The sequence below is a fragment of the Callithrix jacchus genome, chromosome 1, assembly GCF_049354715.1.
Source record: "Callithrix jacchus isolate 240 chromosome 1, calJac240_pri, whole genome shotgun sequence".
In the NCBI taxonomy this organism is placed as follows: Eukaryota; Metazoa; Chordata; class Mammalia; order Primates; family Cebidae; genus Callithrix; species Callithrix jacchus.
The window spans coordinates 126,455,489-126,480,429 of NC_133502.1; the positions used below are offsets into that span (position 1 = coordinate 126,455,489).

Here is a 24,941-nt window from a genome sequence, read left to right on the forward strand (position 1 = left end):
ACACTCTGAATTCACCCTCTATGTGGGACAGAACAAAATGTATTCAGAAAATAGAAGTCATCGAATCTTTACAGAATGATTTAGGGAAACCTAGAGCTTTAATCATTAGCATTGCTTTGAAGAAAAAGTACATGATTAAAAAAATAAGCGATTATTTTCAATATCAGGCATCCTTGTAATCTTATTAAGACAAGAGTTATCTAATCTTATAAAGTACAAAATAGAAAAATAGAGATGAAATTGAGATCTATCATTAAGTAAGGTTACAACTCAATTTTTGCTGATGAAGTAGTAATGGATTCATGATGTTAGAGGTTCACCCTTAAAATAAAAATTCTGTTTCCAGATAGTAGCTGTGGTCTCCTAGGACATATCTTATCTGTTATCTGTCAATAGAACCACGGAAATTGTGCACTATTGAAAACAGATGTAGCCTCACAGTCACAGAGATGGAAAAGATGGGCTCTGGAAGTCCTCACTGCATTACTGTCAAATGAAGCCAGGAGATACTGATACTACAGTCAACGCCAACTTCTTGGCCAAATGGTGAGGACTATTTTCACTGCTGGAATTAAAAATCTGTTGTAGATTTAGGGGAAAATAACATGAGAAATATCCTGTTGAAAAAGCTTTTTTTCCCCCTAATTACTGCTGGCTCTGAAATTTTGGCTTTAGCCATTAGAAACTTCTCAAGATGGTTCTGGTGGGCATTTTGTTTTGTAGCAGGTCCCATAGTACAAGCTTATTGCCCAGAGAGCATTTTAAATACTGATAATAATCATACAGTATTGCATGATATAATCACTGAAAGTTTACTATGTTATTAAATTATAGAAACATTGGATAGCTTTGGAAAGGATTTAATTAAGTCACAACAAAAAAATATGTTGGACTTACAGGAGAATGACACTTACCAAAGAAATAAAATCCAGTTCCAAAGTGAAAGACTACTTACATTGACATTTCTCTCAAAATAATGTGTGTTCATTCTTCAAGTTCTTATAATGAAAATTTTCAAACATAGGAAAAGTTCAGAACAACTGTAGTTCCATCATTAGAATCATTTTTAACATTTTCTATGTTTGCTTTATCAATATGTCCATATTAATAATTCTATGTGAGTAATTAAAAAATAAACTGCAGATGCCACGACCTCCTTGCCCTTAAACATTTCATATGTTTATCTTCTCAGGATACGGACATTCTCCTGTATAGTCATAACAACTATGCGTGTATGTTTTGTATGTATGTAATGGGTATATGTTGCCTTAGCAGGTTAACACCTACTACTGGTGTTTATTTTTTGACATGGTTAATTATCTTGGCATTTACACTTTTGTCCCCATCGTTAGTTATTAAATACATGTAATACAAAATATATCTATTTTATTTGTTAAGATCTCCTCCCTTCCCTACTTTACCAGCAACCCCTGAGGGCAAATCAACAACAATAATTTAGTTCATTAAAAACCAAGTTGCTTTAGACAAGAGTATCCATTTGTTGACCACTGTTTGGTATTGGCTTATTGGTGGACAATACTCATCCCCACACAGACATTTACAGATACAAATGCTATTTAGTGCTAGGGTTCTTTTTTTTTTTTAAGATGGCATCTCACTCTGTCACCCTGGCTGGAGTGGAGGAGTAAAGTGGTGTAATCTCGGCTCACTGCAACCTTTGCCTCCTGGGTTCAAGTGATTCTCCTGCCTTAGCCTCCTGAGTAGCTGGGATTACAGGCACCGCCACCATGCCCAGCTAATTTTCATATTTTTAGTAAAGGCGAGGTTTCACCATGTTGGCTAGGCTGGTCTTAAACTTCTGATCTCAAGTGATCTACCTGCCTTGGCCTCCCAAAATGCTAAGATTCCAGGTGTGAGGCACTGCGCCTGGCCAGTGCTAGGGTTTTAAATTTGGAATCTATAGTCTGAATTTAGGTGAGGGGGGGGACAGTTTGTGAAATTTCTGACACTGTCAAGTTTTTTGTGTATATAAACTTTCAAGGCAGAGGGGGAAGAGTGTCCATAACTTCCAACAGAGCCTTAAAAGTGTCCATGACCCTAAAAAGGTTAAGAACCATTGATTTAAGGCTTTCAAAATACCCTTTGGGAGCTGGAAGATATTATTTGGAATAATTATTTGGAATATTTGGAATAATTATTTGGAATAATACCTTCCAGCTTCCAAAGGGTATGCATTTTGAAAGCCTTAAATCATATTCAAACAATACTAATAGCATTAGTATTAAATGCTAACTGATGGAAAGGAGGAATTCCAAAAGGACCCATCTAGCCCATCCAACTAACAGCCTGGTACCACTGAAATGGGTTCTGGCACAGGCAAAGAACAGAGCAGAAGGCAGCACAAAGCATTTTACTCACGCTGACAAGTTCTCAATTAGTTCAAGCTCTTCAGGAAAAAGATTTGAATGTCACTGCAGATGGTCCAACTCTATTCAGTGGGCAGAGACTGGGCAGGGTGCCAGAGGTCTGCTCTGGGCAACAGGCACCAATGTTGCCCAACTGTGTTTGTTCTAACTGTTGCCCCTCTGAGGGCTTTGGTAGTCTTGAGGGTCATTGCATTCACCTTGAAAAAACACACAAGGGGGAAGCAGAAAAATCCCAAACAAATGAGTGTGAAAAAGTCTTTTTTACCTGACTGGTCATTTTGGAAATGGGTACACTCCCTGGTAAATACCAAAAGAAATAAATGCATGGAGAAGTACCAGGCACAGTGTGTGGTGTTTTTACATGGTTGTTTCCTAGTTTTAGAATGATTAGTATCGTCTTAGCATCTTTGTTGCACAGCTAGAAGGAAGTGAAGCTCAGAGTGGTGGAGCAACTGGATGGCGTAAAGATAGCTGTTTACTCAGTGAGCAGGGCTGAGGTTAGAACCGTGTTGGTAAGATGTCCTTTTCCATTGCAGTCTGTTGTTTTATAAATACGCAGTGGGAGAGGACAGGTGTGGATACACAAATGCAAAAGAACAATCAACCAGTGAAGGCCGCCTGTACTGGGGGGTAGAAGCTAGCTTTATTTCGTGCTAGCTTCTGTTGAAAAATGTACAGTGAGAGAGAAATCAATAGCACTTAGCATTCAAATTATTTGATTTAAATGAATTATTCATTTAATATTTATAGCTCCATTCTCAATCCATTTTCCTGCTGGAGAAAGAGAGGCTCAGAGAGAGGAGTAAATAGCCCAAGGCCTCAGATACAGTATTTTATAAAGTTGGGGCCATACTCAGGACTGTCTGGCTCTCCTCCCTGCAGGCTTGAGGTTATAGGTCAGGTGAGATTGGATAACTGTTAACCTCTCTGTGGGCACAGACTTTCAGATCATTGGAGAGCACCGAGTTGGAGAAAAAGGTTATTTTCCTCCAATTGAGCCCACTTATAATCAATACACACATTCCTGAGCAGTTTCACAGGAAATCAAATTTTAGTAAGTTGAATTTGCCTTTATTGCCAATGAATATTCATTTGGCAGATGATTCTAATACTTTCTTTTTACTTGCTCTCACTACTGAATAAAAAATCCACAAATAAGCATTTAAACATCCTGGGGGATCTAAGGTAATTTCTATTTTTTTTTGTTTTTTGGTGATGGAATAATTATTTCCCAGTGAATTAGATCATGACATTTTTATTTCTAATATTAAATATTAAAAATAAAGTATAATTCAAAAGGGTAAAGCTATGGGATGACTCTCAGAATAAGAGAAAATATTTTAAAGAGTCCCGACTCTACCAATTATGAGCTCTGTGGCCTTCACGAGTTACTAGAGAGCTCTAAGCCTCAAAATGTGGATGATGGCTATCTCAGAGGGTTGTTTAATCATCAAATCAAATAAGATGACATTGGTAAAATTCCTGGATCTCTACAGACACTCAATAAACAGTGTTTGAAGAGTATAAGAAAATAAAATGATAAGAATCTCCAACTGAAGCAATTAGCTGTATAAACTTGGAGATGGCAGGTAGCCAGGTTGGAATTTCTACCTCTGAACAAATCCTGAATCCACTCTAAGCTTTGGCCAAGAATTTCAATTTATTTCAGTTTCACATAAATATGAAGAACAGGGCAAGTCAATCATCATCATCCCAGACAGATGGAAACATAATCTGCTTCAATTTCTCCATGGTCTTATCAAATGATCACTATTCTGCATTTGCAAGTGGTTTATTTTCCCCTAATACAAAGATTCTCTCCCTCAGATCTTCACTCCCTTTCCTCCCTCATAAAAACCTTGTTAAAACGTGCCACTTTATTAATAGACCATTGAGTGGATTTTCTAACTTTATTAGTTACTTGTCATAGTTCACAAATGGCTGCAATTCTTCTCTTCCCTATAATGAAGTCCTTTTGCAATGGTGACTTTTCAGCTCCCTATGTCAGTAGATAAGGTTTATTTTCCTTCCCCTTGTTTTGGGTTGATCTTGTGACTTGTGCTGGTTTGGCCAACAGAATATGGCGGAAGTTCTCAGCCTAGGCCTCAAGAAGCCTTGCATGCCTCCAGATGGTCCCTTATACCTCTGCCCAGGTGCCATTTGAACAAGCCTGGGGTATCCTACTGGCTGCCAGCCATCATCTGGTCACAGGACAGAAAATTACAACTGCCCAGGGAGGCAGATATTTTGGGGCTGTGTATGTGCATGGTACTCACTCAGGTGTTTTTCTTACCAATAATCTTGTACAGATATATGGGTCATATTGTCAATATCTGAATAACGTGTTTCCATTTGTAATGATGACAACATTTTGCCTTAGCAATTCTTAAGTCTGACATATGGAAACTGAGATAGACACATCTCCTCTAATATAAAAGCTTAACTAAGATGAGGGTCAATAGTTTATAAGCTCTGTTGAATTCATTTATTCACAGTGTTATGTCCACAGAGGAAGCAAACCAACCTTTAAAACATAAGGCACAGTAGAGGGAGGAAAGACTAAGAGAAAGAAAACATTTTTATGTTAACTTGGAAAACCTACAAATATTTATTCTGTTAATCAAGCCTCAAGCCATATGCCTTCTTAAAAATATGTTTGTGAATGGATTTCTAAGATCCTTCATGCTTCAGCATAGTAACTTGAGCTTATTAGATGAATGAAGAAATTAAAGCTGCCTGGTTCTTTCAGTTGATAACCTAATAAATAAGGAAAATATTTTTCTCTGTTGAAATTACAAAATAAAATTATGATGATAACATATTTAAGCAGTCAAAAAACATTATGTCTTATACAATTTTAATCTGCCTGGAACCTTTCCATAAAAGCATCATCAGTTTTATCTAAAAATGGCTCTCCTGCTGTTATTAATCCATGTGCCTTGCTGAGTACTCACTGCATAAAGAAGAGCAGATTCGTTTGGAAAACAAGTTGAGTCTCTATCTTTTCAGATATTAAATTTGGCTGCCTTTCTCTCTGTACTGCTACAAGAAACACCTTCATATTACTTTGTCTATTTTTAGTTGTTTAAAAGTTTTTGAAAGCATAAACTAATATTTATGTTTTCTGACCATAAAAGCTACACAAGTTGACTGGAAAGTATAGATCTTGATATGAGGTTGGCAGAGCCAGGATAAGGATGAGATGAATGTCTCACTTTGTCTCCTGGACAAAATTTAAGGTAGTACCAAAAAACTCAGTATTATAGATAAGTGATATAATGCAATATTTCAAAAAATCAAAATTAGTGCAAAATAAAATGCACAATGAACAAAATGTAAAGATTTTAAGTAAAGATAGGCTCTTACCCTGCACTTAAATCTTCCCTACTCATCTTACCCTAGTCCTGGTCCTGGTTTCAATAAAATTTTATTTACAAGAACAAGCAGTTGGTTCATGAGCTGTAGTCTGCTAATTTATTTAACTACTGCATTAAAATATTATTTATTTTGATGATCAAGATTTTGGATACCCCCTTAAATTTTGTGCCTGAGTGCCATCCTCACCTTATCCTAATTCCATCCCTGGGAAGTTATATTCTATTCTAAGTTCCAAAGGTAAGCTAATTAAAGTTTTAAAGCAAATGACTGATAGGATTTGATGTGTTGTAAAAGTTGGCTTTGGTTGCTGTGGAGTTTGGCAGGGGATCAAAAGCGGGGAATGAGAGAATAGTTAGGAGGCTGATGCATCAGTGTAGTGGTTCTGCTCTGGTCCAGACCAAGTCACCAAAGACCACACAGATATAAAGCTGGTGGCCACTTCCCTGTCCACATAACTATGTGACATCTCAGCATCTGCCTTATTCCTCTTGATTCTCTCATGGTTGTCCTTCTACTTTACTGACTTCTCAGTCTTGGGAATTCAGCCCTCTTGTGTTCTCACATAATCCCTTGGCCTTAAATTCCAGCATCAGAATCTCTAGTTCTGAATTTGTCTCCCCCAAACATGCAGATCCAATTTCAATTGCCAACTTGCCATTTCCATTCAATGTCATAACAAACCTAACAAAACAAAAATTCACTTTCAAAGAAGTCTTTCTCTCTCTGCTATGGGGATTAGTTCGGTCACAAATTTAGGTATTACAAAACATCTTTACATTTCTTGTTTAAGTTGCTTAAACTTTTTCTTTTTTTAAGGGGGGGGACGGAGTCTTGCTCTGTCACCCAGGCTGGAGAGCAGTGGTGCAATCTTGGCTCACTGCAACCTCCACCTCCTGGGTTCAAGCGATTCTCCTACCTCAGCCTCCCGAGTAGCTGGGACTACAGGCACGTGCCAATATGCCCAGCTAATTTCTGTATTTTTAGTAGGGATGGAGTTAAACATTTTTTAATACTTAACATATATGTATTTAGACTATGAAAGCAACATGTTTACTGGAAATTATGTCTATTCCCAAATGTGTTAATCTTCCATATATCTTCCAGTAAAGAATGGTATTATCATTCTACTCAGCTGTTCAAGCTAAAAATTACGGCTTATTTCTTTTCTTCTCCTTTTCTCCCACATCCAATCCACCAGGAAATCCCATCAATTTTGCCAAAATGTGTCTTCATTTTTCTTTACATAAAATCAGCATCAACCTCAGTAGGCCTACTAAGGGTATAGCTCCCACTCAGTAGGGTAGGTTCTGACTCAGCAGAAGGAGAAGTCATTGGGAGTGAGAGGAAGAGTGTGTGAGTAGGAGTGTTAAATTCCCAAGTCAGAGTATAGGAAGAGACTGGCTTGGCTTTAGGGAGGTGGAAGCTGCAGGGTGGAGAGAGCTGGAATATGCCTGGGCCTTTCCAGGTGGAACAGAGACTAGAAGATGTCCCGGCATTTAGGCTTACACACACATTCTCTCTCATCCTACCAGCTGGGTCTGCACAGCTGGACCTGGGACCAGAATGGGAAATACTCCAGCAGACTTTAGTAGGTACTGCTGGTTAGTATTAGAGGGAGCAGAGTGATCTCAGTGAAGATGGGCCCAGTCATCTGTCTGGCAGGGGCCAGAGCAGAGAGGGTTGGTGACAAAGCTCAGCTGGAGCTCAGACTGTATGAGTTTAGCATCCATGGCCTGCATAGGGCTGACACCAGCTGGCAGTGTAACAAAAATAACAGAGTCAATTTTCCAAGCTAAGTGTATACTGCATACTCCTCTGAGAGCCAAGTTCACTAATGCAGAGGCCACTTAACCAGTAGTTATGCCTACAGGTCCGGTCCTGCTTACATTGACAAAATTGAGGTTGTTTGATTGCTTTGTTGTTTACTTTAGCTTTGAGAATGGCTTATATGATATTGTGATACTATGATTTTTCATGCAGCATGATTGCAAGGTTCTGCTTCTAGAGATAGTATTCTTTTTTTTTTTTTTTTTTACAGATCTGAATGAATTCATCAACCATCTGACTTATAAAAAATTAGTGAATTTATTCAGTGATAAAAACCAGTAAATTTTAATTTAGTAGCTACTGCTTTTGAATGCTCTTTGCATAGCAAATGTAAGTTGTCATGACCCTATTCATATGAATATCTTATCTAAATGCTACCTAAATAAAGGTTATAAATATTTGTCTTACTCATACCTGCATTTTACTAAACTCATTCTCTATAGTATAAAAATATTATATATAATCTCTCCCACTGAACTATCTGCAGAGATCAAAGGACCCATTATTCAGGCCTGATGTTTTCATTTTTTTATTAATCTTGTTTGTATCAAGTATATTTAGCTTATTTTTTGACAAGTCCCTGATACTCTACACTTAATGGCTACCACCATTAAATCTGAATAATTGAAAGAAATGTACCTAAAATGGTAGCAAATTGAGCACAGATCCTTTGGGGTATATTTTTCTGTATGCAGGGTGTTTGCTGTGGATAAGCCAGCAAGTGAGCCTAATCCAGATGTGTCAGACGATGGAGAAGGGCTTAGTGCCAGACACTGTGTCCAGGATAACAGCCCCAAACTCTCCCATCCTTTGAAGTAGGCAGACTTGCCATGTCTGAGCTTTCTCTCTGTAACATATATTTACTCAAAACAACTATGAACATCTGTGTCTGCCTCTCCAATCTGAAAAGGTCTTGTAATATATCTCTATTAACATGTTGCTTAGGACAGCAGTTGCCAACTAAATTTTACTTCTGCAAAACATGAGGATGACATTGACATGTATGACACTTGTGCATCGATGTACCCATCAGGTGATGTGTTTAATCTACAGATTGTAGGATTCAGTAGAAGTTTACATCTTTACCTCCTTCCTACTTGAGGTAGCTTGTTGGACCTCAATTAAGTGGGACTGATGGTATTGAGATCACTTTGAAACTACTCTTATTTTTAGAAGTAAGTGATGAAATTAGACGCTTGAGTTATTGTGAATAATAAACTGCATCAGACACACCTCACAACTAAAGACATTCCTGTTCACCTCAACATCTCAGTTGTGAACTTACAGCTTAGTGAGTAATGGCATCTCCCATTGAAAGAGAAAAGATTTACCGGTTGAGAATAAGGTGCAGCGTTAGAAATGCTGATAGAAGTACTGGCATTTGTGGTGGTGGGGAGAGATGACACTAGAATTGCTGATTTCTGCTCTTTTCTGGAAGCCAAGAAATAAAGTAATTAGGACAGTCCAATCCATACGAATGCAGGTAGAAGACTGAGGGATGAGAACATTCAGCCTAAATAGACATGTTTGTAATTTTTAAAGGTAACATTTATTGTTTACTAGTGCCTGGCAGTGTCTACGTCTTTTGCATAGATTTACTCCTTGAATCCTTATAGTAAACCTGCGAGATCAGTTTTGTTTTCACCCCTATGTTACAGATGGGAAAACTGAGGGAAGTGAGAAAGGGAAATATTCAATCATTGCCCAGTGCATACGACAGTAAGTGAACAAGCTGAGATTTGAACTTGGGCAGTCTACATTCAAAGTCTGTGTTCCAATTCATCGTGCTGCCCTCTGTCTCCAATTCTAGCTTGTATGAATTTAAATTACAGTCCTCACCGCTTTCCTCACTTGACCTTGGCTTATGTTTATTTTCTCTATATGTTTATGTAAGCAATATGCTTGAAACATAAAGTTTTTTTTTAAACAAGACATTGCTCATGTTTTGCCTAATGAATACTTGTAAATATCAGAAAAATGAATTCCTTATATAGACTATTTGCCATCATTAATGCTACTGTTTTGCATTGAAAATTTTCGAGGTGAATGGCTATATTAGTATTCTCATTCTGTGATTTCTGAAATCTGAAAGTGTATTTCCTGGAATATGATCTTTTTCATACATTAAGCATAAATTAGAATTTTCAGGATAAATTTGAACAGGCACAAAACTAGACAAGGAGAATAAGAAATATACAGTGCTTAAAGGTAAGAAAAAAGCCACTCTATTCTTTCTATTTTGTATAGTTTTTTAGATGCTCCTCATGTACACTGGTGAAAAGAATGGTTTAACTATTCAAGCTCCACGCTGCAAAGATATGGACAGAAGGACAAGTTACCAAGGACATAAAAAATGCTTGGACATTGTAATACCCCAACTCCTAGAGATTACCTTAGCTCCAATATGAATAAAATTTATATTCACATTCATTTGTAAAGACCAAGCTATCTTGAAATTCTGCCATTTTAAGAATATCTTATACTGGAGATTGATAATGAAAAAATTATCATTTCAGATTTAAAATTTATTTGCTCCACATAGAGTATGCTGCATACTTACAATTAATATTCAGGGCTATAATTTTGCATGTTTTAATTTGTGATTTTATGGCTGTAAGAGAAAAACAGTAACATATTTTATATGTTGGAATAAATTCTTCACATAAACATAGTGTGGTTTTTAAACATCATGGCAAAAAATAAATGTGTTTTAAAAACATAGTGACAATGAAGGATGTAGAAGAGATGGGGCTTAGGATAGAGGAGGGATGGATGAGTATTTTTTGGGTGAGTTCTGGTGACAGTTTTGAGGTCAAGTAGAGAGCAGCATGGGGGTGGGGACAGTGGAGGACACCCCAGTGGCCCAAGCACCCCATGGCTCTGGATATACCCCGCACTTCAATCTTTGGCTCCTTATATTGATTCTGCAAGAAAGAAGACTTTGCACTAATTTTTGATTATGAATCACAAATACAAACTTTTCTAGTCTGCAAACAATTTCTGAAGCAATTATTCTTGTCCAGTCTTCTCTTTTTAAAAAAGAAGAAAATAATCCCTAAAGAGGTGACTTTAAATGCACAGGGCACTGGACCTGTGTCAGATGATTTAATCAGTGTCTTGTTTCTGTGTCTTCCTACCTGTGTGATCTTGGGAAAGGCATTGGCCTCTCGGGCTACAGCTTCTCCAGTAATAGCTTTGTGATCATCCTTCCTATGGATGCTAGGAAGATTAAATGGGATGATGCATATCAAATCACCATGGAAATGATGTACAGCAGTACAATCACTGCTATCAAGCAACTTCCTCTAGGCATACAGCTAATCAGAATGCAAGGAATTCTGGCCACTTTGTATAACTAACAGTCAAATGCTTATAAATCTTCTTAAATGCTTCTTTTCCTCACAAACTAAAATATAAGCCATTTCAGTTTCTTGCTTGTTTGTAGACTCCCCTTGAAGAAAATTTGAAGATAAATTGTGCTTTTACCCAACAGATCATTTCTGTTCTCTGAAATTGCCCTTGCCATGAATTATCACAAAAACCCGTATCCTTCTCAGCAGCATGCAGGAGGCTGTCACTTCAGGGCTGACACACTTTCTCTCCTTCAGAGAGAAATTACTCTAAAGCTCTGAATGCTGAATTCAAAACATCAGTGATGTCAGGCCAGGTTTGCCTTTTAAAGAAAGGTCATTGCTGTGAGGGATGGATCTGTGTGCAGGGCCTCAAATTGGGTGGGAATAGATTGACAGACATGCTGCTTCACCAGAAAGATTTTGATGGATAATAACAAGCTTTCCTCTTTCAAGGGTGTGCTTATGCAGACAGGAATAAGATATAAACACAGTCTCTCTATTCTCTCTCTCTTTCTTCCCACAATGTTATTTCTTTGACATGTTTAGAGTGAAAATAAGTTTTTGCGGCTTTTACCGCCTTAAAAATATGGCTGCAACCAATTTTCCCAGGCATGTATTTCCCCCTACAATTCCTTTGCTCATCCCAAACACATATATGTACATATGCACATACGCTCACACATACTGAGGGAAAGGAGTTACTAATTCTTTATTACTTACCTGCAGTACTATCTGTGGCTCATTCCCCTGTAGAAGTCTGTCCAATTTCCATCCATTTTTTAACTCTCACCACTTTCATGAATCATCCTAAGATTTTCCCAGATGAAATTAATTTCCTTTTCCTCTCTTTGTCTCTTCTCTCGCTCTCACTCTCCCTCTACTGTAAGAGGTTCATATCCTGCCATGATCACCAACTTACTTTTTATTTGTTTCTCTACTATGTTATGAACTCTTCCTTGACAAGAAATCTCAGACATCTATTGTATCCCCCCACAGAAACTAAGCATTTATTAAAGGTGTCCATAGAAATATTTATCTGTTAAAATTCTTTGAAGCCACCCCCCGCCTTATTTTAATCTCAGAGAACTTATAGATGGTCTGTATTAGGGTTTCCCATATCTTCTTTACTGAAAATTTTGGCCAGAAAGGACAAGACTACAACCAGGTCTCTAAAATTGAAGAAGTAAAAGCACTGGGAAAGATGAGAAACATATGGACATCCATGACTATCTTTTCATGTGGCAGGTGTCCCTGAGACAAGGTATAGCAGCAAGCATTGCCCAGAACATGACTACTGGCTTAGCAATGCCATGGAGGGGATGGAGAAATGAGGCATTAATGGCAATTTAAGGCAGGACAATATGTACATATACAAATACAAGAGGAGAACATTTCTGGATTTAGATGAAAGGGGAAAACAAACAAGATGTGTTACCAGCAGGAAAGAATGATTACCAAGTTAATCAATTAGATACCATTTATATCTCAATTGTTAACCCCCATCCTTTAAGTAAACAGGTTCTCACCTCTATACAAATCATTAACTTCTATCAGTAGGTGAAAAAATACTTGATTTCACAAGCAGCACAAAGAGAAGGTCTGCAGTAAACAAGGTTATAGCGTGTCTCACTTGAGTTGGACAGTATCTATTTCATAGTGGATGTTCCGATGAGGATTGTGAGTCCTGAGTTTGAACTTCCTTTCTGTTCCTATTGGTGGTAGTGACAGGGAACATGTATGAAAAGCAATAAAGAAAGCAAAAGATAAGATGAAGAGCCAACTAGCCAAGCCAAGACAGCCTTATTCACTAGCTCTCACAAATACAAATGGTGCTAACATTAACAAAAGTGGCATAAACTGTAGTAGGCAGTGGGTAACCACAGCTTATGTGACAGACTAACAACCGATTAAGGGAGATACTATTATCTTCATTATTCACATGGGAAACAGAGGTACAGCAAGGTTAAATAACATGTTCGAAGGCCATCCAATTAATCCGTGGTACTGCCACATCTGTCTGATTCTAATAAACAAGGAAAATCTGCCAAATAAAAATAATACAGTTCAAAAAGTCAGATTAAATGAATTCAGAGAGGTAGCAGGAGATTTAGTGAGAAAATTGAGTTAAAAAAAACCTAAATGTCCCCAAATCAAAGCACCCAAAGGAGTTGGATGCCACTGATGGAGATACTTTCAAAACACAAGAGAAAAAGTTGAGGTAAGAAAAAGAATCAATTTGGCTAAAACTAGAAGCTATACCAACATAATAAAAAGCCACATAACAAGGCAACTAAACCAGGTCACTTAAGGAGAAGTGAAGGAAATAAAATTCACCTGTAGAAAGAAAGCCCAGAATAGGAGACTATTTTTAAATGGGAATTAGTTGGAATAGGATAAGCATTATTTAATTCTATTGGGCAGGAGGAACCGAGGTAAACACTGATTCACTGACAATGAGGAACATCTAATTAAAGAGGACACTTTTAAGATTAAGGGGTTAGGGTTGGTTATTGGGTTTTATGTTTTTTAAACAATCTATAAAAGGGTCAATCTGTATTCAGTTTCACAGACGGAATCTGTGTTCAGTTTCACACAGACCACCCACGTGTGTTGGCAGATTCAGAAAGCTAGAACAGGGAAGGAAATGACTCAAAGTTGTTTAATAAAGTTGATTTCACTCAAAATCTCTGGGCCTAAAGATATTTATTCCAAAATGAGAGGGCTTAGTGAATTTTTCATGGTTGATTAAAAACAAAATAAACCCCAGTAATTCTTTGGAAAACATAGGTGATGGGAAAAGTGGGCATCATCTAGAAAGTTCCAAGGTCCAGGATCAGTCAGACCAATTTAAAAACTAGAAAGGAATCAGTGTCAAATATTAGTCAACTTGTAAAAACTGCAAGTGTTCAGAGGTTTGGAACTATAGCTAAATAGCTTTGATAATCAGGGTATACACAACTTTGTACACTTGAGATGACGGAGTAGGCTCTTTCAATTTACTTTTTATGATAAACGAGAAGCATTCAACTTTTGTTTTTTTTCCCAGATAATATATGTTGATCTGTAGCTTGAATCGCTATGCACAAAAATATGTTGGGTATTGCAAAATTAAAGGAAAGACAGAAAATACTAGTGCACTTTCAAAAAGAAAGCACTTATGTTATACCATACTGCTTTTTAAGGCACTAGAACCATATGTTCATGATAAGGGGTGGGGGTGGGGGGTTGGTGAGAATACTATGTTTAGACTTCAATGTGGATTTTCTTTCATCATTTGAAAATCACTGCCAAAAATATGGTCTAGTACACACTGACATTTGGAGAGAGTACAACTGGCTCAAAGGTTTCCTCAAACATAGGTTTCATTTGGTCACCTCTACTAGCATGTACAAGCTTCTCTGTATAATCAAACATTTCTTAGGTCCACTTACTCCCAGTTGCATGGGGTTCAACAAAGAAATATGGACAGTGCAAAGAAATAAGATTTAACCACTGTCACAGAAAGAGCTTGTCCAATGAGCACAGTTTGCCCAGGTGGTTATCTGGGATCTAACTCCGATGAGAGTGACACAATATAGGAGCCATCCCTCCGAATTAGGTCTGAATTCAAAGCAGTGTGAATCTGCAGTAATCATCCAGTTGCCAGCTATTCTGTTCAGCACGTCCCGCTCGTAGGCAAGTCTCACAGCACAATGGCCAAGGAGTGCAGGCTCTGAGAGCAGACTGCAGAGTTTAATCCTAACTCTGGTGGGGTAGAACCGGTGATGAAACATACAAGGTTTAGAGCAAACTGCTCTAAACCTTGAGCCTCATAGGGAAAAAGGAATATTGAGTTTTACCATGTAGACTATTTTGAAAGATGAAAGGAGATCATTCACATAGAGGGTCTTGGTACCTGGTAAATGCTCAATAAATGTAAGCTTTTATTAGCAGATTCTTTGGCAAAAGATTCAAAAGCTGAAAATGTAAGAAATGAATGATGTAATACCTCCAGAAGACAAAAACATAATGGTACTAACTGGGTCTCAGGAGTCTATGCTGGCAGTATAAGGGGATGGATGCTGAAATGATCCTGTCCAATGGATAAGAGAAACAGACCCCAAAATGGATTTTTGCAGGCACCCAGCATGGCAAAATTTAAGTAGTGATCACATGAAGACAAAGAAGAACAACCCAGTGAGTGACCATAGCCACCATTTTGCTGGGCTGCTGGCCCATCAGGTGCTTAGTCTGCACTTGGGGACAAGCCCTGATAATCTGCCTCACCCATCAGCCTCCCATCCCAGGGAGACAGCTTGGATATGATGATTAGGGAGCAGCCTATGGCTGCGAAAGGGAGCAAGAGCAAGGCTAACTGGCCAAATGGGAATTGAAGCTGTGACCTTGGCCTCATTAAAAGCAGTCAGCAATGTTCTTGAGTGGATCAATTTTTCACAGACAGCCAGGCCATCTGCAGAGAAAACAAAACATGGCATGCACACACTCACACACACACAAAAATACAGAAACAAACAGCCACTAGGATTTACAACTAAAATAAAAATTCACAGGCATTGTGAACATCAGCTTTGTGTGTGTGTGTGTGTGTGTGTGTGTGTGTGTGTGTATGCCAGCATCAAACAGCTGTCTGTAAAGTCACTTCTGTTGGCAGTGTTGAAATGATTCTGAAGTTGATAACTATGCCTTTAGCTTACATTTGAAGAAATCTCATAGCTAAGTGGTCAACTTGTAGTGATAAGACATCTACGTCCCTCACAGATAAATAATGTGCTACCTTATAAAATTTGAAAACTGGAAAATTAATACCTTTTCAGAAACAAGCTCAGAAGAAGACCTAATAGTATTAGGTAGCACATATCTGAAGCCCCGATGACCTCATCTGCAGTTATACTATAGTATGAAAGAAGCCCTCTAAGTGAAGCTACAACACTCTGAGTGGAAACTACATCAGCACTGATCACATCTAATTAAAAGGATGCAAATAGTTGCAATAGTACTTATTAGGTACGACTCATTGTTTTAAGCATGTTACATGTATCACCTAGTTCAATTCTCTTAATAACCCGATGGCGAAGGTGATGTTATCATTCCTATTTTATATACAAACATATAAAGCAGAGAGAAATTAGACAACTTGTCCTAGGTCATATGGTGAAGAGAATGAGGATTGAGACCCAGGCAGTCTAACTTTGAACCGATGTTCTTAACAATACTTCACATTGTAGCCAGTGAGGCCTCCTGAGAAGAACGTGACATTAGACACTAAGGAAATATGGTTTGCTGCTGGGAAACCCCCCAACACCGCCATCTTCAATTTCTTTCTCTCTTTTCCCCATTTTCTCCCTAAAGTGTCAGTCTATGGGAAATAAACTTCCACTACTTGGTAAAAGTAGGTCAAAATGGCAAAACAAAAACATGACACTGTCAGAAACCCTAGAGATAATATAACCAATGCCTTTATTCTGCAGATGAGGAGGTTTAGGATTAGGATTGAGGGCCCTAAAAATTACTGGGGTCATCAAACCAATGACAGTGCCTGCAGTAGCTGCGCCTACCTGCTCCTGATTCTTATTTTTTATTTATTATTTTTTACTTTAGATGCATACTATATCTGGCATTTCTCCCCACGTTATCTCTCCCCACCCTCCCCATTGTTCAACTAGGACGTGCTCCACAGACCAGCAGCTGCGCTCTTACAACTCAGTTTTCATTCTTAGTTTCATTCATAGTTCTTTTTCTCAAAGACCACATGGGTTCCCTCCCCTGCAAATTTTGGTTCTTCTCTTCCATTTGGGCAGTCCTCTGTGAGTGAATTCTTTCACAAGTAAATTGCTCGATGGCAGGAGATACCTACACTACCTTGTTCCATAAAATTATACTAAGTGTTATGCATAGAGAGGAATTTCAAATCTTTTGAATCTCTATTGCTAAAGCTAATTGGTAGTACCTAATATTTGATTTATATGTGATTAGAGGTTACTGCTACTATACTCTCACCTTTCATTGGTTTTCAAGGTAGGGTACTTCCTCTAGCTCCTGACTTTTTGTTTGGTGAAGATAACATTTTAGAATTTGATATTACCATGGTAGGCTGAATACTGGTTCCCAAAGATGTCTGTGTCCTGTCCTAATCCCAGAAACCTGTGAATATGTTACTTTATATGCCAAAAGGGGACTTAGAAGATGTGATTAAGGATCTTGAGATGGTGAAATTATTCTGGATGATCCGGTTGGGCCCAATGTAATCACAAGGGTCCTTATAAGGGGGAGGTGACAGAGTTAGAGAAGGAGGTGTGACCATGGAACCAGAGGCTGGAGTGATGTGCTTTGAAGACAGGGGGAAGGGGACACGCACCAAGGAATGCAGCTCAGTCTAGCTAGAAGACTGATGAGGCAAAGAGACAAACAAATTCTCCTCTGAAGCTTCCAGGAACACAGCCCTACCAACATCTTGATTTTAGACTTCTGACATCCAGAATTTTAACGTAATCAATATGTGTTGTTTTAAGTCACAAATTTGGTTGTAATTTGTATTGATAGTAATAGGAATTAAATACAATCACCCTTGTTCAGATGTTCATGCCTGCTCAAAATTAAGCATCCTTGATCTCCGCCTTTCCTCTCTGTAGTTTATCTCACCAGATTCAATGATCACTCATCCATTCAATTCATTTAACCAATATTCATGGAGCCCCTGTTATGTGCCAGGCACTGTGATTATGTGAGCCGAATGACAAGATAAGCCTTCTCCTCCATGCCATTCTTCTCCATCTTTTATGTCCTGTTTCAATATCTGCCAAGTAAAAGCCAACCCATCCCATAGGGCATCTCACTTCACTTTGGTTCACCCCCAGTGTTCCAATTTCAGACCTGAAAATGACTAATCATAAACTTGGCTCACCTCAGGATACCTCACTGCTCACCCCTACAAACTTGGACATGTACAGCTAAGCCTGTTTCCCTTGAGGATACAGGGCTTTTACACACAGGCACAGGGCCCAGCCTCAGATAACAGAGGCACCAGAGTATACAAGACTTGTTACTGAAATGTTCCTAAACAGCACAGCCAGAAGCGAGTTCATACTCTCCTGTGTGCTGTAGCCTATTGATGTCTTGCTACAACACTTGATCACGTGCCATCATTGACTATGATCACAGCAGTAACACTGTCTTCTCCCTTCATAATCCTCTTGAGACTGGGGACTCATTCATATATGTGTCTTCTTTGGTGCTTGACACATGGTAGGTGCTCCAGAAATGTGCTGAATGGATGTGACTATAAGCTAGTGCTCATTGTGGATAAATATCTCTGTGTCTGAACGCATATCCTCATGATTTACCAATGCGGATCAATAGTCTTAATTCTGATAGCTTTCTTCCCAGGTGGAAAGTTAATCTCCTGAAGTTACCAAAATGGCCATGCTGACAAGCTTGATACAAAATATCAAATATCAGTAGAATCTTCAGCTTGGAGTTGAGTTCAGACTTTTATTCCAAGTCCTGACTTTAATTTTGTCATTCCTCTGTCATCTTTGCACACTTGGGGCCTGGCACAATGCCTGGCATGTAGTAGGTGTGCATGGAAGAAACATTCCAATGTGACAGCTGATGCTTGAAATGCTGAAATCTCCCTTATGCCCTGTATCCAGTCTCACCTGCTGGTCCTCAAAGCCAAGAGCCAAGGTGTTTTGTGAGTGATTCCACATCTCTGCCAGACTGTGTGTCTAAAACTTGCCTTATTAAGGCAAAATTTACATATAAGTCACTCATGTTTAGTGCACAGTTGATGAGTTCTGGCAAATGTCAAGGTTGTGTAACCACCACCATCCCACTCATGATACAGAACGTTTCCGTCACTTCAAAGAAGTTTCTCTATGCCCCTTTGTAATCCCCAACCCATGGCCCCAAGCAACTACTGATCTACTTTTGGTTATTACAGTGTTGCCTTTTAGAGACTTTCTTACAGGATGGAACTCATATAGAATGTAGTAGAATCATACAGAATATAGTCTTTGATACCCCGCTCTTCCACGTTTCTGAGACACATCTGTCCTGCTGCTTGTATAAGCACGGATTTGTACTCTGTCTTGCCTGGGCCTGTGGCTTCAGTGTGATCTTGACATTTGGCCTGGCTGCCTTGCGCTTCAGCACCTGTGTGCTCCCAGGAAGCTGATGGTTCCCAAATCATGGCCTTTTCTCCTGCATGCCACCTGGAGAACCTGATTTTCTCTCAGTTGGTTAGCAGCACCACTTCTCTGCCTATTTGGTTGCTCCAGTGAGGAATCTGGAGGTTCCCCTCCAACTTCCCTCTCCCTTAGACATATTATCTGTGAATTTCATTCTAGGTAAAGGAGGCATGACAAAAGATGGCATAACATGTTGTTCTAACATCTGTCTGGTAGATCTGGGAATCTTGCACCAGCTGGTAATTCTTTGTGACCTCCTTGAGGGTAACTGTCCTTTTTTTCATTTACTTATGTATACCCTTTGAATCTGCCTCCAGTATCTTCAACTCAGCTTATAATCCTAGTTCAATGATTACACTGATGTGCAAGTGCTTTGCTCAGCTTAGACTTCTTCCCTTTGGCCATCTAAATCCCTGGCACAGGCTCTCCATACACACATTGCAAAGCAAGGATGAGCATTCACTGTGGAGACAAGCAAAAGGGACCTAATAAACCATACCTGCAACATGTATACAAGTGATCATGCCCTCATTCTCTTAGGCCCAAGCTCAGAAAAGCCAACTCTCCTTATGGATGTTCATTGAATTCAGCCTGTAACGCACTCATCTAATTTTTTTGTAGACAAAACAATTTTTAGATAATGTCCAAATAGTCCCTTCACCTTGAAATTATACTTCTAGGCCTCACACATGTGTAATGCTGTCTCAGATTCAGAAGTATGGAATATGAGTATCTATCACCACAGCGGGGAAAATTCTTCACAAAGCCCATCCACTTGTTGTTTTGGTAGTGGTGGGAAGTGAGCTTATGATTGAACATTTTTTGTTACCTGGGGTTTTTGGTGGTCTTTCATCTAGCTTAAATAGCTTCGGACAGAAAACTAGAAGGTAACGAAACTGCCACAAGCTGATGCATTGGCATCGTAAAGACGTAGAATTTGATAGAAAGGGAGGCAGATGACTTCCGTGGCATCTTTACAAGAGCAAAAAATATGTTCAAAAATGAAAGGCTAAGTTAACAAAAGGTTAAATTATGCCTAAGGGACTCTATTTCCTAAGCAGGGAAGGGTGTAATGAGGACTCCTTGGAAAGATTTCCATTAGAAATGGCAATGGAAGCGAACAGGTTTCAGTTATTTGGAAAATGTACTTGTTTATAATTCTTATTTGGTGACAAGGCTGGATAAATAAGGTATCAGTGTGCTAATTGGTGAAAGATTTTATTCACTATGGATTTTTGGAGTTGCCCAGTGATGTAAATTCCAGTCATATAAACCTCCTCTAAGAAACTGCAAGAAAGACTCTCTGAAGGCTGGGGGATAATGGGTTTCAACTCCCCTGCCACTTACAATTGGTGGGTAGAGGTTGCCTGAGTGCTATGCTGAGAACAATTTTGAGTTCATATTTGGCTGTGCTCAGTGACAGAGGCTGCTGAGGTTGACTGGTGATGTCTTCCACAGACATGGGAGAAGGGCGCTATGGTTTGACAACTTCATGTTTAACCTTCCAATCTCAAGGTGCCACACTTGATACTGAAAAAGGATCAGAGAGAGTCATTTCTTCTAACTGCCCCCGCAGAGCTGAAATCACTGTCACCTGGTTGGATTTCTAAATTCTTATCTGCAATTATGGCAAGTGGGCCCTATCAGAATTATCTGTACAAGACCTCAGACTGTCAGATTCAATACTGTGAACCAGACTGTGTTTCTCTCTAAACCAGGGAATGGATCATTTCCATGGAGAGAGCTTTTATTTAAGTCAAATTGCTATATAAGATACTGCAATGAACAGAATACAAAGTCTTTGTGGTTGCCAAGGCTACAACCAATATAAAAAGATGAAAATGGAAATACTAAAAACTAATACCTGGGAAGTGTGGAGTGCTTTGTGTGGTTAATTCTGTGAAAGTTAGATCAGTCTGACTTGATCCCTTATTTGCAGCTACCACAACCTATGTGACTTATTTTGGCCTTCAGAACTCTAGGATTATTTTCTCTTGTATTTGGCCAGTCTAAAAACCTTCATTCTAATGTCTCACTTTCCATCTCAAGTGTCTCTTTATTCGTTCAACTCTCTTATTATTTCTTGATCCCAAATATTCTCACAGAAATCCTTCTCCTACCATCCCTCCTCAAGTATTCACTTTTTTAAGTCTCTTTTCCAGATTCCCACTTCCCCTATTTGGAAAAATCCTATTTTTATCCCTCACCTTTAGAGCACCACAAGCAAGACTCAAGACACTCCTGTGTTCTTTGTTCTTATCTCTCTGCATTTCCTTTCCAGTTCCTCCTCTTTTGAAATCTGATATGGAGCCATGGTTTCCCTTCACCTCCTTCTCTTTACTCCTCCCCTTCCTTGCAACTGTGGTAGTTGAAATGCATCACTTTCTCTTTTGCCTCCTGCTCCCCACCCCCAGCTTCTATGTTCCACATCCACTGTTACCTTTCACCTTCCAGGTGGAGTTGAACCCCTTCCCTAGTGTCTGACATCCCTCCCCTCCCACCTCCTCAGGGATTCACTAGGGTGACTCTCCCTCTGGCCCTTCAGAAGCTTCTGGGTACCTGCCTTCTGTCTGATGACAGTTTGTTGGCTGGCGGCTTTGGGTTTCTTCCCTTTGCAGGGGCTGAATTACCACCACCATCTCTGGCCTCTAGGAGTTTCCTCTCAACTCCAGACTATAATCTCAACTCAATCTTGGAAGAACCTTTAAATAACTACATATATTTAAACAGGGTGATCATGAACAGGAAAAAAGAGTCCGTTTGCATTCAGAACATGACAGACACGTGGTTATGCCTACAGAGGGCCACATCTCTTACATACTGAGTGCTAAGTCTAGATGGAAACTCAGCCCGGCACTCCATCCTCCATCATTGTTGTTTTAAGTCTTATTTCCTCTATGATCCTGTTTGTTGTCTTATCCCTTCTCCCACAATTTCATTTATACCACCAGATCTACTCATGGTTCTCTGTGCATTTTTTTTCATGTTTTTATTTTTTATTTCTTTAAGTTCTGGGATACATGTGCAGGTTTGTTACATATGTATACATGTGCCATGGTGGTTTGCTGCACCTATCAACCTATCATCTAGGCTTTAAGCTCTGCATGCATTTGTCCTAATGCTCTCCCTCCCCTCATCCCACCCTCCCTGTGTATTCTTTGGCCAGTCACACTTGCTTTGACTTTGGCAGTTGCTTTCCCTTTTCCCTCATCTCCATAAGTCCGAATCCTACTTTTTCAAGGCTCAGCCCATACACTACCCTTTCCACAAAATCCTCTCAGATGTCACACTGCAGGACCCTCAGTCCTTTTCTTTCCAAGACAGGGTCTTACGGTGTCACCCAGGATTGGAGTGCAGTGGCACAATCCCAGCCCACCACAGACTTGGACTCCCAGGCTGAAGCGATTCTCTCACCTTACCCTCCTGAGTAGCTAGGACTACAGGAACCCACCACAACACCCAGCTAATTAAAAAAAAATAAATTATGTAGGAGGAGGTCTCACTGTGTTGCCCAGGCTGGAGAACTTCTTATGGGTCTTAAAACTTCCCTGATTTCTACTTGTAGTGAGGGTTATCTGTGTCCTGCTAGACTGTTTTCATTTCACACTAATTTCCATTATGGAAATTACCCCAGCCTTTGCCCAAGCTGGCCTCTGGCCAGCAGAGGTCACAAGTACTAAAAAACTTTCATTTGGGTTGATGACTCAAAAAATCAGAACACATTGCTGGGAAAAAAATGCCTGTTTATGTATTTGTATCCATTCACAAAAATAATACCTGTACCTCTCACATTTACCAGGTTCATAAGGTAGTGGTGGGGAAACTGGCTCACTTGAAGACGATCAGAACCATAATAAGAAAATAGCTAACATTTAGTATTACTATGTACTGGGCACCAAGCCAAAAACCCTATAAGGCACGCGCTACTACTATCCCCAGTTTACAGCCAGGAAAACTGACACTGGGAGAAGTTAACAGGTTACTTTAATTGCTCTCTGTTTGCTCCTTTAGACCCAATCGTCACCCTCTTCACTCTGCTGTATGCTCCAAGAAACCAACCTTTAGGTGTGGAATCAATGATCTCCTGCCCTGGGGCTTCCTATTGGACTCAATCAATGGGAGATACCAGTGGGAGACCCAGGAGACCAGAGGTTAGGAGGAGAGAGCTCACAATACTGATTTTTTTTTATTTTTAAATTTTTTATTGCGTTTTAGGTTTTGGGGTACATGTGCAGAACATGTAAGATAGTTGCATAGGTACACACATGGCAGTGTGTTTTGCTGCCTTCCACCCCATCACCCACATTTGGCATTTCTCCCCATGCTATCCCTCCGCAGCTCCGCCCACCCCACTGTCCCTCCCCTATTCCCCCCAATAGACCCCAGTGTGTGGTACTCCCTTCCCTGTGTCCATGTGTTCTCATTGTTCATCACCCACGTATGAGTGAGAATATGCGGTATTTCATTTTCTGTTCTTGTGTCAGTTTGCTGAGAATGATGTTCTCCAGATTCATCCATGTCCCTACAAAGGACATGAACTCATCATTTTTGATTGCTGCATAATATTCCATGGTGTATATGTGCCACATTTTCCCAGTCCAGTCTATCATCGATGGGCATTTGGGTTGGTTCCAGGTCTTTGCTATTGTAAACAGTGCTGCAATGAACATTCGTGTGCATGTGTCCTTATAGTAGAACGATTTATAGTCCTTTGGATGTATACCCGGTAATGGGATTGCTGGGTCAAATGGAATTTCTATTTCTAGGTCCTTGAGGACACGCCACACTGTCTTCCACAATGGTTGAACTAATTTACACTCCCACCAGCAGTGTAAAAGTGTTCCTATTTCTCCACATCCTCTCCAGCATCTGTTGTCTCCAGATTTTTTAATGATCGCCATTCTAACTGGCGTGAGATGGTATCTTAATGTGGTTTTGATTTGCATCTCTCTAATGACCAGTGATGGTGAGCATTTTTTCATATGTTTGTTGGCTTCATGTATGTCTTCTTTTGTAAAGTGTCTGTTCATATCCTTTGCCCATTTTTGGGTGGGCTTGTTTGTTTTTTTCTTGTAAATCTGTTTGAGTTCTTTGTAAAGACACCCTATCGTGAAAATTGAAAGAGCTAGAGGAGCAAGATAAAAAAAAAACTCAAAACCTAGCAGAAGACAAGAAATAACTAAGATCGGAGCAAAACTGAAGGAAATAGAGACACAAAAAACCCTTCAAAAAATCGATAAATCCAAGAGCTGGTTTTTTGAAAAGATCAACAAAATAGACCACTAGCCAGATTGATAAAAAAGAAAAGAGAGAACAACCAAATAGACGCAATAAAAAATAATAAAGGGGAAATCACCACAGATTCCACAGAAATTCAAACCATCATCAGAGAATATTACAAACAACTCTATGCACATAAACTAGTAAACCTGGAAGAAATGGATAAATTCCTGGACACCTGTGTCCTCCCAAGCCTAAACCAGAAGGAAGCCGAAACTATGAATAGACCAATAACAAGGTCTGAAGTCGAGGCAGCAATTAAGAGCCTACCACACAAAAAAAGCCCAGGTCCAGATGGGTTCACAGCCGAATTCTACCAGACACACAAAGAGGAACTGGTACCATTCCTTCTGAAACTATTCCAAATAATCCAAAAAGAGGGAATCCTTCCCAATTCATTTTATGAGACCAACATCATCTTGATACCAAAACCCGGCAGAGACTCAACAAGAAAAGAAAACTTCAGGCCAATATCCATGATGAACATAGATGCAAAAATCCACAATACTGATTTTCTTAAGCGCTCCTCC

The 24,941-nt window shown here is 39.3% G+C and overlaps 1 protein-coding gene and 1 long non-coding RNA gene across 4 annotated transcripts in view; both read right to left on the reverse strand.

The window, feature by feature from the left end:
- The window catches only part of SLC24A2 (solute carrier family 24 member 2), a 281,759-nt gene that overhangs the window by 135,443 nt on the left and 121,375 nt on the right, over positions 1-24,941 (reverse strand). The window lies entirely within an intron of this gene.
- Positions 1,590-22,262, reverse strand: LOC144582211 (uncharacterized). The gene is made up of 2 exons (XR_013534559.1): positions 10,153-22,262; positions 1,590-9,023 (listed from the first exon to the last, which is right to left on the reverse strand). It is a non-coding gene; the product is annotated as an uncharacterized LOC144582211 (long non-coding RNA).